Source organism: Chrysoperla carnea, chromosome 3 (genome assembly GCF_905475395.1).
Source record: "Chrysoperla carnea chromosome 3, inChrCarn1.1, whole genome shotgun sequence".
In the NCBI taxonomy this organism is placed as follows: domain Eukaryota; kingdom Metazoa; phylum Arthropoda; class Insecta; order Neuroptera; family Chrysopidae; genus Chrysoperla; species Chrysoperla carnea.
This window is the reverse complement of record NC_058339.1, coordinates 3,988,289-4,003,555: the sequence shown is the minus strand read 5'-3', so window position 1 is coordinate 4,003,555 and position 15,267 is coordinate 3,988,289.

Genomic DNA, 15,267 nt, shown 5'->3' with positions numbered 1-15,267 from the left:
AAATTTGTTATAATAAATTAGGAACGGAGAGCATATAGGGGGAGATTTTAATCAGTAAAAGGCGGATTTTTAGTATAATAATGACTTAAACAATCATTACTGAAGATTCAGTATCATAATTTAATAAGCTGCCTATATAAATGCAACCTTAATTAAGAGGTACTGAGAACAGTACCCGACGCTGAGGAAAATATATTTTATAATATTATTATAAACTCATAAACTCAATTATCTTAAATATTGCTGTAGATATTAGTTTTACAAAAAAAAAGATCAGGAATTAAATTATTGTTTAAGTGTTGTCTACAAATTTACTAATTATCTAAATTTCCAGTTAATATAACAAAAAAATTCTCCTTCGACCAAAGCATAAATCGCCATTACCTTTCTTTCACAGTAAATCTACTGAAATAGTCAGCAATGCCACAGAACCCTGATTTTAGAAACTAGTTTCTGTCTTGACCGATATATTTAAAGAAACAATGTCTCCTCATCCCGCATCGGTTTAATAAATTTAATGCATTTAACATTTGTACTTTTACCCCGACTACGGTGAGAGTTATATGTTTTACTCCTATGTATGTGGGTATGTATGTTAATCTATTAATCTATTCCCTCATAATTTCTAAACTACTTATCATAATTTGACAAATAAGGTTTCATTGAAGAGTCTTGATCGCCCACTGGTTATAGGCTTAAAAAGTATTCATTTTCACTACGTCAGTAAATTAGTAATAAATATTAGTATTTAATTTATAGATGATTTACTATACTATTTAATTTATACATGATACTTTGATTTACATACACGGAAAAATGCATGGCGTTTATAACAATGGTGCTATGGTATAGAGACAGATACTATGGCATCTATATAAGCATAAGTAATATTACAGTATTGAATTGGGCTACCTATCATAAGAATTGTGGGTATCGCCAACCAGTATGGGCTTAACGCTCATACTGCATTAACTCGTCCGCAATAACTATTGTTAATGTTACAATTCTCTCCATACTATACAGTACACAGTATGCCGTTCACACCGATCGCGATACTAACATAGTATCAAGTTTTTTACCGAGTAGGAGTAGGCACTTATATGATTCATGAATAAATACAAATACAAATAATATAATCCAAAAATAAAGGAAATAAAATAAAGATCAAAACCTTAAACCCGACTACTGTAAAATCACTGTCTAAAAAGTATGAAATAAGAAAATATTGTCAGTTTAAATTGTTATGGAAAGTGAAATAGTCATTATACCGTCCTGGGACCTAAAAGATAAAAAAGTTTTCCACAAGCCGATACTTTCACTGCAATGAAAATTTTATTTATTGTATCAATTTCAGATGAGAATTGGCCCTGGAGCCTGTGACAGTAAAACTGCACTTACAGGGATTTCGAAATTTCGCATAAAAATCTATACTAATTAACGATAGGTACAATATGGACTAAGTATGCCAGGGTTTATCCTGGCAGAAATGTTATTTGACACATATTTTGGTCAATAAAAAATATAAAATTTTATAAAAAATATTTCTGCCAGGATAAACCCTGACAGACCTAACATTCATATTGTACCTATCGTTAAATGTGTAAGTGCGGTTTTACCATCACGGGCTGCCCACTGAAATACGTATTTTTTTATTGATTCTTTTTGATTTTGTAGCAGTCGGGTTTTAATTCTTAAACTTTATATTATTATTTAATTTATATGTATTTATACATTTTAAATGATTTCAATAAATTATATTGACATCCATTTTAATAATTACTTCACATTGATTCATTTCAAATATTCGTTAGAATTCTAATTCAGGAAGAAAGTTTCAACAAACAAATAAGAAATGTTTGACAAAAAACATTCAAATCATTACGAAATAATTAAAAATACTCTACTTATTTGTAAATTATGCTGCGGTTTTTTACCATTTGCTGTAGTTGAATCCAAAAATGACATTTATTTTAAAATAAACACTTGTAAAGTTTGGTTTTATTCAATTTTGTACTCATTAATCGTTCTAATCCATTTGGCAGGCATGATCATTGCTATACAAAACGGCTATTTTTACGTTCCACAAAATGCGATAACTGTATTAGGCGGATATGTTTTGCCCGTAATTACTCTATTTATAAATTTGATTGTGTTTATATTAAATTTTAATAAAATTTTGAAAATTTACAATAATTTAATTAAATTTGATAAGAGATTCCAAAATCTAAATTTCAAAAAAAATTGTCAAGAATTAAAGAAAACTTTATACATCACTTTATTATTAACGTATTTTCCAAAGTGCACAACATTATATGGATTAAAATTTTACAAAATTCAATACGTTGTATACATATGCGATATTCTTTTGTCCACAATAAATTCATATGGATTTCAAATGCTTATAATTTGTATAAATTTTCGTATGCAAATGTTAAATAATTATTTAAAAAATTCTTTTAAAACAGGAAAAATTAACAAGATTCAATTAAAGATTGTGTGTCAAACTATTCACAAATTACGAAAATTTTTATTAAAATCTAATTCTTATTATAATGTTATACTTTTAATGGTATTTATTACTAATATATTTAGTATGCTCTCTATAAGATTTATAATAGGTTCTATTAAGGCAGGAAAAACTTCGCAATTTATTTTTGAATTATCTCAAATGATTATTCATATAACTCATTTATTAATTATTATATTTAATTGTGAATCGGTTAAAAACGAATCAGAAAAAACAGTGCATATTTTAAAAGATATTTTAATGGATTCTTCACATTTGGACATCGATTTAGAAAATAGGGTATGTATGTAATTTCCAAAATATTGGAAGATTTTCTGGTAAAGACTTGTAAATAACGAAAGTTATTTAATTATTATTCACTTCAACTAAGCGTATTTTAACAAATTCTGATACAAATATTTTTATTTTATTATATTTCAAGATAAAATTCTATTTAGAAATTTTGGATAAAAATCGTATAAAATTTTCTGTTTGTGGAATTTTTGATATAAATTATAGTATGATGGTTTCGGTAAGAATGAAATCATTTTATGAAATTAAAATTCCCTCTTTAATATTAATTTTTTTCCGCAGGTGTTAACTGCTATTATTGGCTATTGGATCATTTTATATCAGTTCCAGTTGGTTTAATTTATTAAAACTTTTTTAATTGCGCTTGAAACATATATTAAAAATTAATAAACTTTGCTTGAAGCTTTCATTAAGAAACAATAAATTTTGCTTGAAACTTTTCTTAAAAATTGATAAACTTTGCTGGAAATTTTTTTTGAAAATTAATAAACTTTCCTTGAAACTTTTATTAAAAATTATTAAACTTTGAAACTTTTATTAAAAATTAATAATTTAAATTTAATGTAAATATCATGAATCGATTAAGAAATGTGATATTTAAAATTCGTTCAGAAAGGAGAAGGGAGGACAGCAGGCCGGGAGAAATTTTAATTAGTAAAGGGTGCAAATCAGAAAGTTTTGGGTGATAAAAATTCATAAATTCAACAGTATTTTGGTATAAGCATATTCTTAACCAACTATATTAATGGGAAATCCTACCTGGGAAAAAAGTGTCCTGTTTGACCCTTGCCTGTGTTCCTTACAGAGATATGTTTTACGCATAGAATATTAAATTAGAGAACGCCATGACTCAAAACTTGCGATATGATGAATGAGAGAAAAGACTGCCAGTGAATTCTCCTGTGTCCTTGTCATAATCAAGCATTGCCATAATCATACATTTATACTTATATGTTTTAGTAAGTATAAGTATATTTATTAGACAAGAACACAGAAGAGCTCACTGGCAGTCTTCTGCCTCATTCATCATATCGCATCCACTTACAGGCTAGCAGATCCCTCGCGTTATCTATGTAAAAATTTATATGGTTTTACGTGGATACTTCTATGTAAAACAGGATTTTCATACCCACCGGCTTTGTTCTTTTTTTTTTTGTAAATTATTCGTAGATTTTTTACCATTTGATGTGATTGAAACCAAAAATGACATTTATTTTAAAATAGACACTTATAAAGTTTGGTTTTATACCAATTTGTACTCATTTATCGTCGTAATTCATTTGAGAGATATGATCACTTTTCTGCAACACAACAATTTTTACATTCCAAAAAATTTAATTTTTGCATCCGGCGCATATGTTTTGCACGCAATGACTTTAATTACAAATTCAATTGTGTTTGTATTTAAATTCAAAAAATTTGGAAAATTTACAATAATTTAATTAAATTTGGTGAAATATTACAAAATATAAACCTATCTACAGGATGTCTATTAAGTTGGCTACATATGGAAAACTTTTTTAATATAAGGTTTCCAAAAAAAAGTTAGTCTCTATAAAAAGCTGTGCTTTCGAAAATATTAAAATTCAGCTTTTCACTTTTGACATCGAATGTACAGGTGTTCACAAATTGAGAAAGTTCAATAGGAATGTTGATGGTCGTTTAGAAATGTATACCATTTTGAATTGTTAATAAGGAAAACGGTTTAAGAAATCACTTCCGGGTTATATTTGAACAGTTATAGTGTATTGGCACAGTTTTGTAAAAGAACAATTACATGTATGGAACGCGAAGAATACGTTGATGCAAAAACGAACTGAAGGTAACTGTTCTTACTTATGTCAACAATAATAATTGTAACGTAATGTATGACAAATAAATGTTCTGTATTAATTATTTTGTTATAAATGTTTCAAATTAGCTAAAAAACATTTTAAGTGTGATGACTGGTTAATTTGGAGAACAGATAACGTGTTTCATTATTTGATTTGCAAAATTTAATTTAAAATTGAAGTGGTCAAAACATTCCAATCGTTGACAATTCATTCTTAAACAGTTATCTTCAGTTCGGTTTTGCCTCAACGTATCCACAAATACACTCCTACATATATTGGGAATGAGTTCTTGAATCGTTTCCCTTATTAACAATTCAAAATGCTCTATATAACTAAACGACCATTAACATTCCTATAGAACTATATCAATTTGTGAATACCCTGTACACTTGATGTCAAAAGTGAAAAGCTGAATTTTAATATTTACGAAAGCAGAGTTTTTATAAAGAATAACTTTTTTTCGCAAGCCTTATAACAAAAAATTTTCCATATGCAGCCGACTTAAGTAGACAGCCTGTGTATAAAAATGTTCGTTTGTATATTGCTTATGGACTCAAAATGTTCTGCATCGATTGAACAAATTTTTACATTATATATAACCTGCTTCGAGGATGGTTTTTATCAATATATAGCCCCCGGGAGTGAAAGAGAACGGGTGGAAGTGAGGATGAAATTTTTTATATGAATAACCCATGTAAATAATTTTATAGACAAAAACAGATCAACGTTTGCCTCAGTGTCGTGTTACTAGGTTTTTTTCTTATTTCATTTACAAAAGATAATTATATTTTCTCACAAGCAGCATGTTAGGAATGTCTCTTTATTAACCAAAAATCTGAAACTATATATTATCATTATACGCAAAATTGGAAACAATGGTTACAAAGCTAGGTATGTAAAATTCAAATCGGCAAAAATTGGCAAACCATTGAAGATACCGGTGGTGAAAGAGTGGGGAGTGGAAGTGAAGATGAAATTTTGTATAGGGATAACCCATCTAAATAATTTTATAGACAAATACAGATCAACGTTTCCTTTAATGTGGTGTCTAGGTTTCTTTTTTTAAATTGCATGTGATTTATAATTATAAATTTGGCTTGATTGTGCAATAAAATATCTTTACACACATTTTTTTTAGATCCATTTTATTTAAAGTGGTTCGGCTTTTAAAATATCGAAAAAGCGAGAAAAACCAAAGTTGTTTATGTTTTCTTTTTGGAAAGCGCCGTAAGGTTTTTTTTTTTTTTTTTTGATTAAACAGAATCTGTGATAAACTTTATTCTTGATGAAAACTTTTTTGAAACTATTCACCGATTAATTTTTGTACAATTAACATTATTGTGAGTTCCTCCATAAGTTCCTAAGTTAAAAATCACAATTTTAAAATGAAGTAATTCAAAATTTTGCAAGGGGACCCAAAACTGTGTTAATTGTGATCAAGGGATTTTGAATTACCATTTACCGCAAAAAAAAACATTCACCGTACTAACCCAAACAGCCGAACCACTGTTACCTTCGAATTAAAACCATGTTTTAGCAGTTTCAGACAAATAGAACTATTTTTACGTTTGGATTCTTTAGCTGTTTTCCAGTGATGATCGGATATCAATAATTTTTATCCGAACAATGGAGGATATACGGACAAGCGGAAATGGTCAATTTTGATTGTAACATCAATATTACTAAGTGTAGCAAACCTAAGATTAAAAGTAGTATACGTTGATAAATACGTTAATAGAGTATACGTTGTTTGTCATGTATACATGTAATGTGGAAGTTAAGGTAGACAATTAAACGATTGATAGTTTTTCTGAAACTAATCGAAATAATTTATTAACAACGTTTACATACATAAAATACATTTATATAATTAACAATGTTTAAATAGATAAAATACAAACTTAATTAATAGAATTAAAATTACCTAATCAATTGATTAATAGTCCTTTATAAAATCTTAGTTCATAACCCACACTACTTAACCACACTTTCACTCACGTGTCCAATATCATCTGTTCATAGAATAAACATGTATCGGATAATCTGCTCTATTATTTCAAGTAAGAACTACGAACTCTAGTGTCTAGTAGGTTAACTAACACTACTAGACATTACGCGCAAAGATCAAATTTACATCTTCCTCCCCCGATGACTCTTTTTCGTAAGGCACTAACTTGCTTGCGATAAACGAAATTTGCTTCTTTGCGTTTTTTTCTGCAGCCTACTTCGTAAATACATCCCGATATTCTTTTCGTAATTATGAAAGGACCATTAAGGACTTCATCCAATTTGTTTCGGTTTAATTTATTTCCATTAGAAACATATACTATATCTCCTTCTGTAAACTCATGGTTTTTTCTGTTACGATCTATTCTTCTTTTATTATAATGAAAGTTTTTCTTCGTATTTATTAATGATTCCTTTCTTGCCTTTTGTATATCATAGTTTGTTGACTTTTAATGACTCAGGAACAATTTCAGATGTTTCTCCAAAAAGCAGAAATGCAGGTGAAACTTTTGTTGATGAGTGAATAGTGTTATTATATTCTTTAACACATTCTTCAGCCAAAACTGTCCATGGTCTGTTCCAATTTATGTTTCCGTTAATTTTACAGCGAATTCTGTTTACTAGCGTTTGGTTTAGGCGTTCGTTTAAGCCGTTTGACTGAGGATTATCGACTGCCGTAAATATTATTTGAACATTTTGGTGTTTTAAACATTCTTTAAATTTTGAAGCGTGTGAAATGGTCGACGAGCATATGCATATATTTCTTGGTTGATCGGTTACCACAAATAGCGTCGATAGACATTATTTCATATGGGTATGTTGCGGGACCCAATTTAGATAATAATCCAATCGTTCTTGAAGACCTTGTTTTATTTTTCACACAAACTTCACATTCTCTACAAAACTTTTGAATCGCCATATCCTTGAAATAGTACAACGGTCTTAATTTTTCTGCTATTTTATTTCCACCATTATGACCATAATATTGATGAACTTTAAGAATTAATTTCAAACCAAATTCCGCGGATACATATATTCTCTTCCTATTACGTACAAATTTATAACTTATGCCTCCCTCTGTTGAAATATGTTTTTCTTTTTCCATTTTCTTTTTAATAGCTTGTTGATCATTTATAATTTCATTTAATTCAACCATATTAACCATTTTCAAGCAATTTTCGTTACTTTTAAAACTTTCAAGAACAGGGTTTCTAGATAAAGTATCTGCTTCTATATTCTCCTTTCCTTCTTTTTACACTATTTGAAAATTAAATTGAGATAGGTATAAAATCACATCTCCCAATGCTTCATCTGTCCTTGATTTTGAACGCAAATTAACTAAGGGTTTGTGATCTCATGTTACTATAAATCTTTCTTTCCAAATAATATTGCCAGTATAAAATTGCTTCCTTTATTGCTAAGCATTCCAAAAACATAATTTCTTTTTTCGTTTGAGCTGGAGTGAGTTTCTTTGAAAAATATCCAACTGGATGTAATATTCCGTCTTCTTGCTTTTACTTTAGAACTGCACCAACGCCTAAACGACTTGCGTCTACTTCTATCACAATATTCTTATCTTTGTTAAAAATAGCCTAAATCGGGGTCGAACACAAATAATTTTTTATTTCTTCAAAACAATCCTTATTCCATTTAAATTTGACATCTTTTTTTAATGAATCATGTAACGGAGCCAATTTCTGTGTGCAATGATCAATGAATTTGTGATAAAAATTAATTTTACCTAATAATTGACGAACCTTTTTTTGTTTGTAGGACGCTGAAATTTTTTTATAGCCATAAGATTATCATTAATTGGACTTACTGTTCCATTTGCTATGAAGTGGCCAAAAAATTGCACGTAATGTTTAGCGAAAGCGCATTTTTTTAACTTTAATTTAAATCCCTCCTTTTTAATTGCATCAAAAAAACCTTTTATGTGTCTTAGATGTTCTTCGAATGACTTTGAAGCAATCAAGATATCGTCAATGTAATTTACGCAATATTGATCCATATTATATCTTCTGATAACATTGGCTAGAATTCGTTGACAAATCGAAGGCGAATTTTTATAACCAAATGGTAAAACTCTTCACTGCCAGTGGCCCCTTTGAGTGATGAATGTGGCCTTTTTCCTATCTTTCATTCTTATAGGTATGGACCAAAATGCTGAATTAATGTCCAGCACTGTAAACCATTTACAACTACCCACATTCACAATCAAATCCTCAATTCTGGGGAATGGTTGTGATTCGGGAATAACTATTTTGTTCAATTCTCTAAAATCCACACATAGACGAGTTTTTCTACCATCTTCTTTTTTGAACGCCAATGTTATGGGCGACGCAAAAGGAGAATCCGATTCCTCTACCAGTCCTTCTTTCAATAATTTAGAAATCTGATATTCTATTTCTGTCTGATCAGCCAATGAACACCTATAAGGCTTCTTTGAAATATATTTTTCTTCTTTTAATTTAATGCAAGCTTCTGTGGATTTTATGGAGCCTACGTCAAATTTATTCGAAGCAAAACGTGAATTATATTCTTGAATTATTTTAAAAATCTCCTGCCTTTTTTCACATCTAAATGTTCTAAATTTGTCTGAAAATCATAAAAATCTGAACTGACATTTACATTAACGTTATTTTGTTGTATACTTGTATGATCTGATTCCAGTTCAATATCTATAATTTTGTCCAATACTTTTTGCTTTATGTTTAAATTTTCATCTGGGATCAATCGAAATTTTTTTATCGCATCCAATCCTAACAATAAATCGTAATTAAAATCACTATTTTTAACAACGAACAAATCCAGTTTATCTTCGATTTCACCAATTTTTAGTTGCATTGTTGCCCGGGTTTCACTAAAATTTACACCACTTATTGTTTTTAAAGCACTCCGATTAGTTTTTAATTTTGATTTCAAAATATTTATGAGTTTCTCATTAACCAGCGAACACGTGGAACCATTGTCGTAAGCCGCCGTAATCCTCTTTTTCTTGTCTATAATTACTTTTATTTTTATGAGAGAACAAGGTGTAGATTTTCCCGGACTTTTTAGTTTTTTTCTTCTTCAATATTATACGATTCATTTTCATTTTCCTCGACCTGTTCAGTTAAATTAATTTCTTTCTTAGGTAAATTTTTATTTCTACAAAGTTGAATCGGATGATAACGATTTGTGAAGCCAAGGTAAGTGCATATAGCACAGGGTTTCTTTTCAGGATCCACTGGTTTTCCAAGGTTTTTCTTGGTAGTTTCTATTCGCCCCTTTTCTTCAATTTTCTGCTTTATGACATATACATCGTTGATGTTTTTCAGCTCTTTGATTAGCTCATCAATGCTTACAATTCGATCTCTGTCCAATCTATCTTGAACATTTAATGGTAAATTATAAACTATTTCATATATTCTGAAAATTTCTGGCATGTTTTGGTCCGCTTCAAGAAGTAGTCGTTCCTTTGTAATAACATACTCAATTAAAGAGCCAGAGATATACTTGTAACTAAATGCTGTTCGAATGGGGGACCATCCTTTTTTTCCATAATTGCATTTTGTTTTCCATCAAATTTTTTTATTATAAATTTATATTCAATTTCACTTAAGTTTATTATATTTTCACTAATTTTACGTTGCTCTAATTCTCTGATTCGATTCATTAAAACAATTTCATTAGAATTAACTTTATTATAATCATCTTGTGCTAATTCTTCCAAATAATAATCATTTATACGAAAATTACCATCTTCGTTTAGGTATGTTTTCTGAAGCTCTGGGGTTAAAGCTATAGCAATTTTTCTATAGCCACCAATATTTTTTATCGAATTTTTGCTACTGATAACTGATTTACATGTCATTAATTCCTGATGTAAAGTGATATTACTGAATTCTTCGGAATCAAAAACCATACATTTTTATCTAATAGGGCTTTTCATTTTAAAATCACGATTCACATTTGTTTCGTACTAAATGATTTATAACCAATGTGATAAATGAATAACAAATATCTTCTATCTTAGTCCTACTTATTGCTGTCAGTACGAAAAAATATACTCTGCACTTGCGCTTATGACATGATGAAAAGGCCTATGATACAGCAACCAATTCATATTCTTCTTCATCTTTTTTGACCACGTGGAGGTGTAGTTTCTTTTGCTCACTCATCGTAGCAATTGAACAATTAATCAATTTGTAATGTGGAAGTTAAGGTAGATAATTAAACGATTGATAGTTTTTCTGAAACTAATCGAAATAATTTATTAACAACGTTTACATACATAAAATACATTTATATAATTAACAATGTTTAAATAGATAAAATACAAACTTAATTAATAGAATTAAAATTACCTAATCAATTGATTAATAGTCCTTTATAAAATCTTAGTCCATAACCCACACTACTTAACCACACTTTCACTCACGTGTCCAATATCATCTGTTCATAGAATAAACATGTATCGGATGATCTGCTCTATTATTTCAAGTACGAACTACGAACTCTAGTGTCTAGTAGGTTAACTAACACTAATAGACATTACGCGCAAAGATTCAAATTTACATACAGGATATAAAAATTTTTAATAACTAAAATAAAACTTCACGGCGGTGAATAAGTCATGAAGTTTAAATATTATAGGCCTGCATAGAATACAAAATCGGAAGCTGACCCAATAATATTAGATAGACTGCATTCCTCCGAAAACACGGATAATTGAAAACCGGTGTCGGTTTTTTAATAAGTTTTTTAAACGGCTGAACTAATTTTCATGTAACTTATACTTTTTTATTGTACACACCTTGCCCTTTTGATACCATACTCGGGTTATTTGAAAATATTCGATAAGAATTTATAGATAGAGAAGGAGAGCATTCAGGAAGAAATTATAATCTCTAAAAGGCAGATTTTTAGTATAATAATGACTTAAACAATCATTACTGAAGATTCACTATCATAATTTAACAAGCTGTACATGCACTGAAAAAAAAATTCTTAATACAAACCGATATGAGGGTGTCTCAACCTCATCGTGAGATCAAAATCGTGAATGGTGCCACGAATGTGATACAACTACCGTACCGGGTTGAGTGGTGAAGTTGACACAAAAGCATGGGTTGTTTGTATGAAAGTTATATATTGTCTAACAAATTTCAATTATTGTTGTTTTGAAATGCAACATAGTTTTAAACAATCTTTTTTAAACATTTGTGAAAGGTGAAAATAAATATGTCGGATACCGAAAGCGGGATGTTCGAACTATATTCGCTCGACGACACTTTCGCCCATCAAAAAACCAAAAACAAATGCTATGCAGCCAGGAGAAAAAGAAATCGTTATGAATGTTTATAAAGATCTACAGAAAGAAAATCTGGATTGTTATAATTACGAATTAGAAAAGGAAGTGCGAACCAACATAACAATGCCAAAGCATTTTCACCACCCAAAACCCACACTCGTAAAACTATTCTGGATTCTGTCGACGATTTTACAATGAATGCTGTTCGCAGAATTGTACATGGTTTTTTCTTTGTAAATGAGCAACCAATTTTTTCCATTGCTAAAATTTTAACGAAAGTTAATGACGACGGCGATCTTCCGGATTTCAAGAAAACTAGCTTCCGAAAATTGGCAAAAAAATTAAATTTTACCTTTACAAAGAGAAGTAGGAATAGTATGCTTATGGAGCGCCATGAAATTATTTTGTGGTGTCGTAAGTATTTAATATATTGTATGGATGAAACATGGGTAAACTCAGGTAAGCTCTTAGTTTTAGCATCCTAAAGTTGGATTAAGTAAAAAGAAAGTTTCTTAAATAGGCTCAGCAGTATCACACACTGAATGCAAAATTCTTAAAAGTTGAGTGCAAAACTGCCGCCATTTTGAGAAAAATCGTTTCAGCCTTTTGACAACTGCCCACTTTGGCCATGACATCGGGTGGTTTAAATTAGAAATATGTGTAAGCCGTATGTGTTGCATTCAATTTGCGACTCCAAAATACTGACCTGACATCTACTGATTTAAATACGATATTACGAGGAAGGTATTATCATTAGAACATATAATTAAATGACAAGAAAGAAAATTTCTACCAATTGAATTGCGAAATAGACCTGATTCATATATCCCCTACAGGACCCACAATAAACATGTTATTAATTATCTATACCGGTTTCGATTGCTTTTTTAAACACTTAAAATGTATATTTTTCAGGTTATACAAGACAAAAATATGGGTGGAGGGAAACATCACGTCAACAAGGCAAGCGGTTATAGAACGCTTGTCAACAGGACTAATCCGCCCGGTCGCGGGCAACGTTTAATTGTAACCCATATAGGAACTTAAAAAGGCATTCTTGATGGTGGATTATGGATTTTCCAAGCCAAAAATCTGAGGGTGATTATCATCAAGAGATGGACTCTTATAATTTCGAAAAATAGCTTTCCAAGATTCTTGGTCTATTACCGGAGAAGTTCGAGGAAGCTAGAAAAAATTCCAACCAGTAGTTGGAAAAAAGAAGAAATAAAAGAGTGGCTTACCTGCAAAAATATAAGTTTTGACGAAAATTTTCTCAAAGTACAGCTTATTTAGTTGGTAAGACTTGAAAAGTACAAATACAATGAGCATATGTTTGATGAAATGAACCATAAAGAGAGGGGAAGGGTCGTATAGAGGATCTCGCCATATCATTACGAGTTGCACCCTATTGAGTTAATTTGGGCGCAAGTAAAAAAAGATGTTGCAAAAAAAAAATGCAACATTTAAGTTAGCAGATGTTAAAACGTTGCTATAAGAGGCAATCAATTCAGCCACCTCTGAAAATTGGAAAAAATGTGTTGAACATGCCATAAAAGAAAATGTGGACGTTGGATAACATTATTGATGATTTTCAAGAAAAGATTGTTATTAATGTTAATGGATCTAGTTCAGAAACATCAGATAGTTCTGATAGTGATTAATTTTTATTTTTATTATAAAATAATTAGGATTATGATTAATTTTTTTTTTTTTTAAATATTTTATAGCTATAAGTATTGATTTCTTTTTTCTTCTTTATTTCTTCCAGATTTAACTTACAAATCACTGAATTTGTAAAAATTAGAACAATACTCAGCAATATTCCACCAATTTTTTTATAATTGTATTTCATTAAAAATTATTAATACAATTAATATGACATATGTTTCGCCCATTACGGTCATTATCAAACACAATATCGCTAAGTATTGTTTTAATTTTTACCGATTTAAAAATGTTCCACAAAGTAAAGCTCCCAGTGATGGATTACCGCCTAGGCCCGTGAGGCCCGGGCTTAGGGCGGCACAATTTGAGGGACGGCAAATTTTTCAGAATGTCAAAATTTTAAATCTGATATAATGTAACGACAAAACATTTTAAGGATCTATTCGAATTTTTTTTATATAAATTTACAAATAAATTTCTATGAAATAGAATGGAATTTATTTTCTGATTAACTTTTTTATTTGTGTAGTACAAATATTATTTTGTGTAGTACTAAATTTTATTTTGTTTAGTACTAAATTATAGTACATGCTTTGTTGCGTTGTAAACACGATGGCCATGCATGTAAGCAATGCTTTATATGTTTGGATTGGAGCTTTCAGTGGCGGATTAAGTATTTTGCCGCCCTAGGCCCTGTCTAATTAGCCGCCCTTTTTAAAAGATGAAATTTTATTTTTTTGAATCCGTTTATATTATTTAGATATAATATTTATTTCATAAAAATACAATTGTTGAACAATACAAATAAATATTAACAACATAAACAACAGTCAGTTTTCTTAAAATATAATGTATAACTTAATTTTTAAATATCTTCTTTCTTGCTTTTGTCTGATAAAGTATTGCACTCACATTGAGTTTGGGTAACACAGTGAGAACGTTACATATATTGATCGATCGTTGATGATTTTGCTCAGACAAAAGCAAGAAAGAAGATATTTAAAAATTAAGTTATACATTATATTTTAAGAAAACTGACTGTTGTTTATGTTGTTAATATTTATTTGTATTGTTCAACAATTGTATTTTTATGAAATAAATATTATATCTAAATAATATAAACGGATTCAAAAAAATAAAATTTCATCTTTTAAAAAGGGCGGCTAATCAGACAGGGCCTAGGGCGGCAAAATACTTAATCCGCCACTGAAAGCTCCAATCCAAACATATAAAGCATTGCTTACATGCATGGCCATCGTGTTTACAACGCAACAAAGCATGTACTATAATTTAGTACTAAACAAAATAAAATTTAGTACTACACAAAATAATATTTGTATTATTTATAAATATAATCATGCAGTATTCACGTGCATTTGTTTAAATGGCTGATCTGGATAATGTAATTTTAGTATGAGTCTACCGCTTAACCAACGGAGCTACCGATGCTTATTATTAATCTACCAAAAAATATGATATATATTACAAAATGATCAATAAGTTTATTTCAAACTTTCTGTAAGTTAGTAACAACAATCTTCATGTAGTTGATACAATCACATATAGACTAGACATGATAAATATGTAATCATAATAAGCAAATCCTCTATTTAAAACAAACGCAAAAAATTTTTCTTTTAATTCAT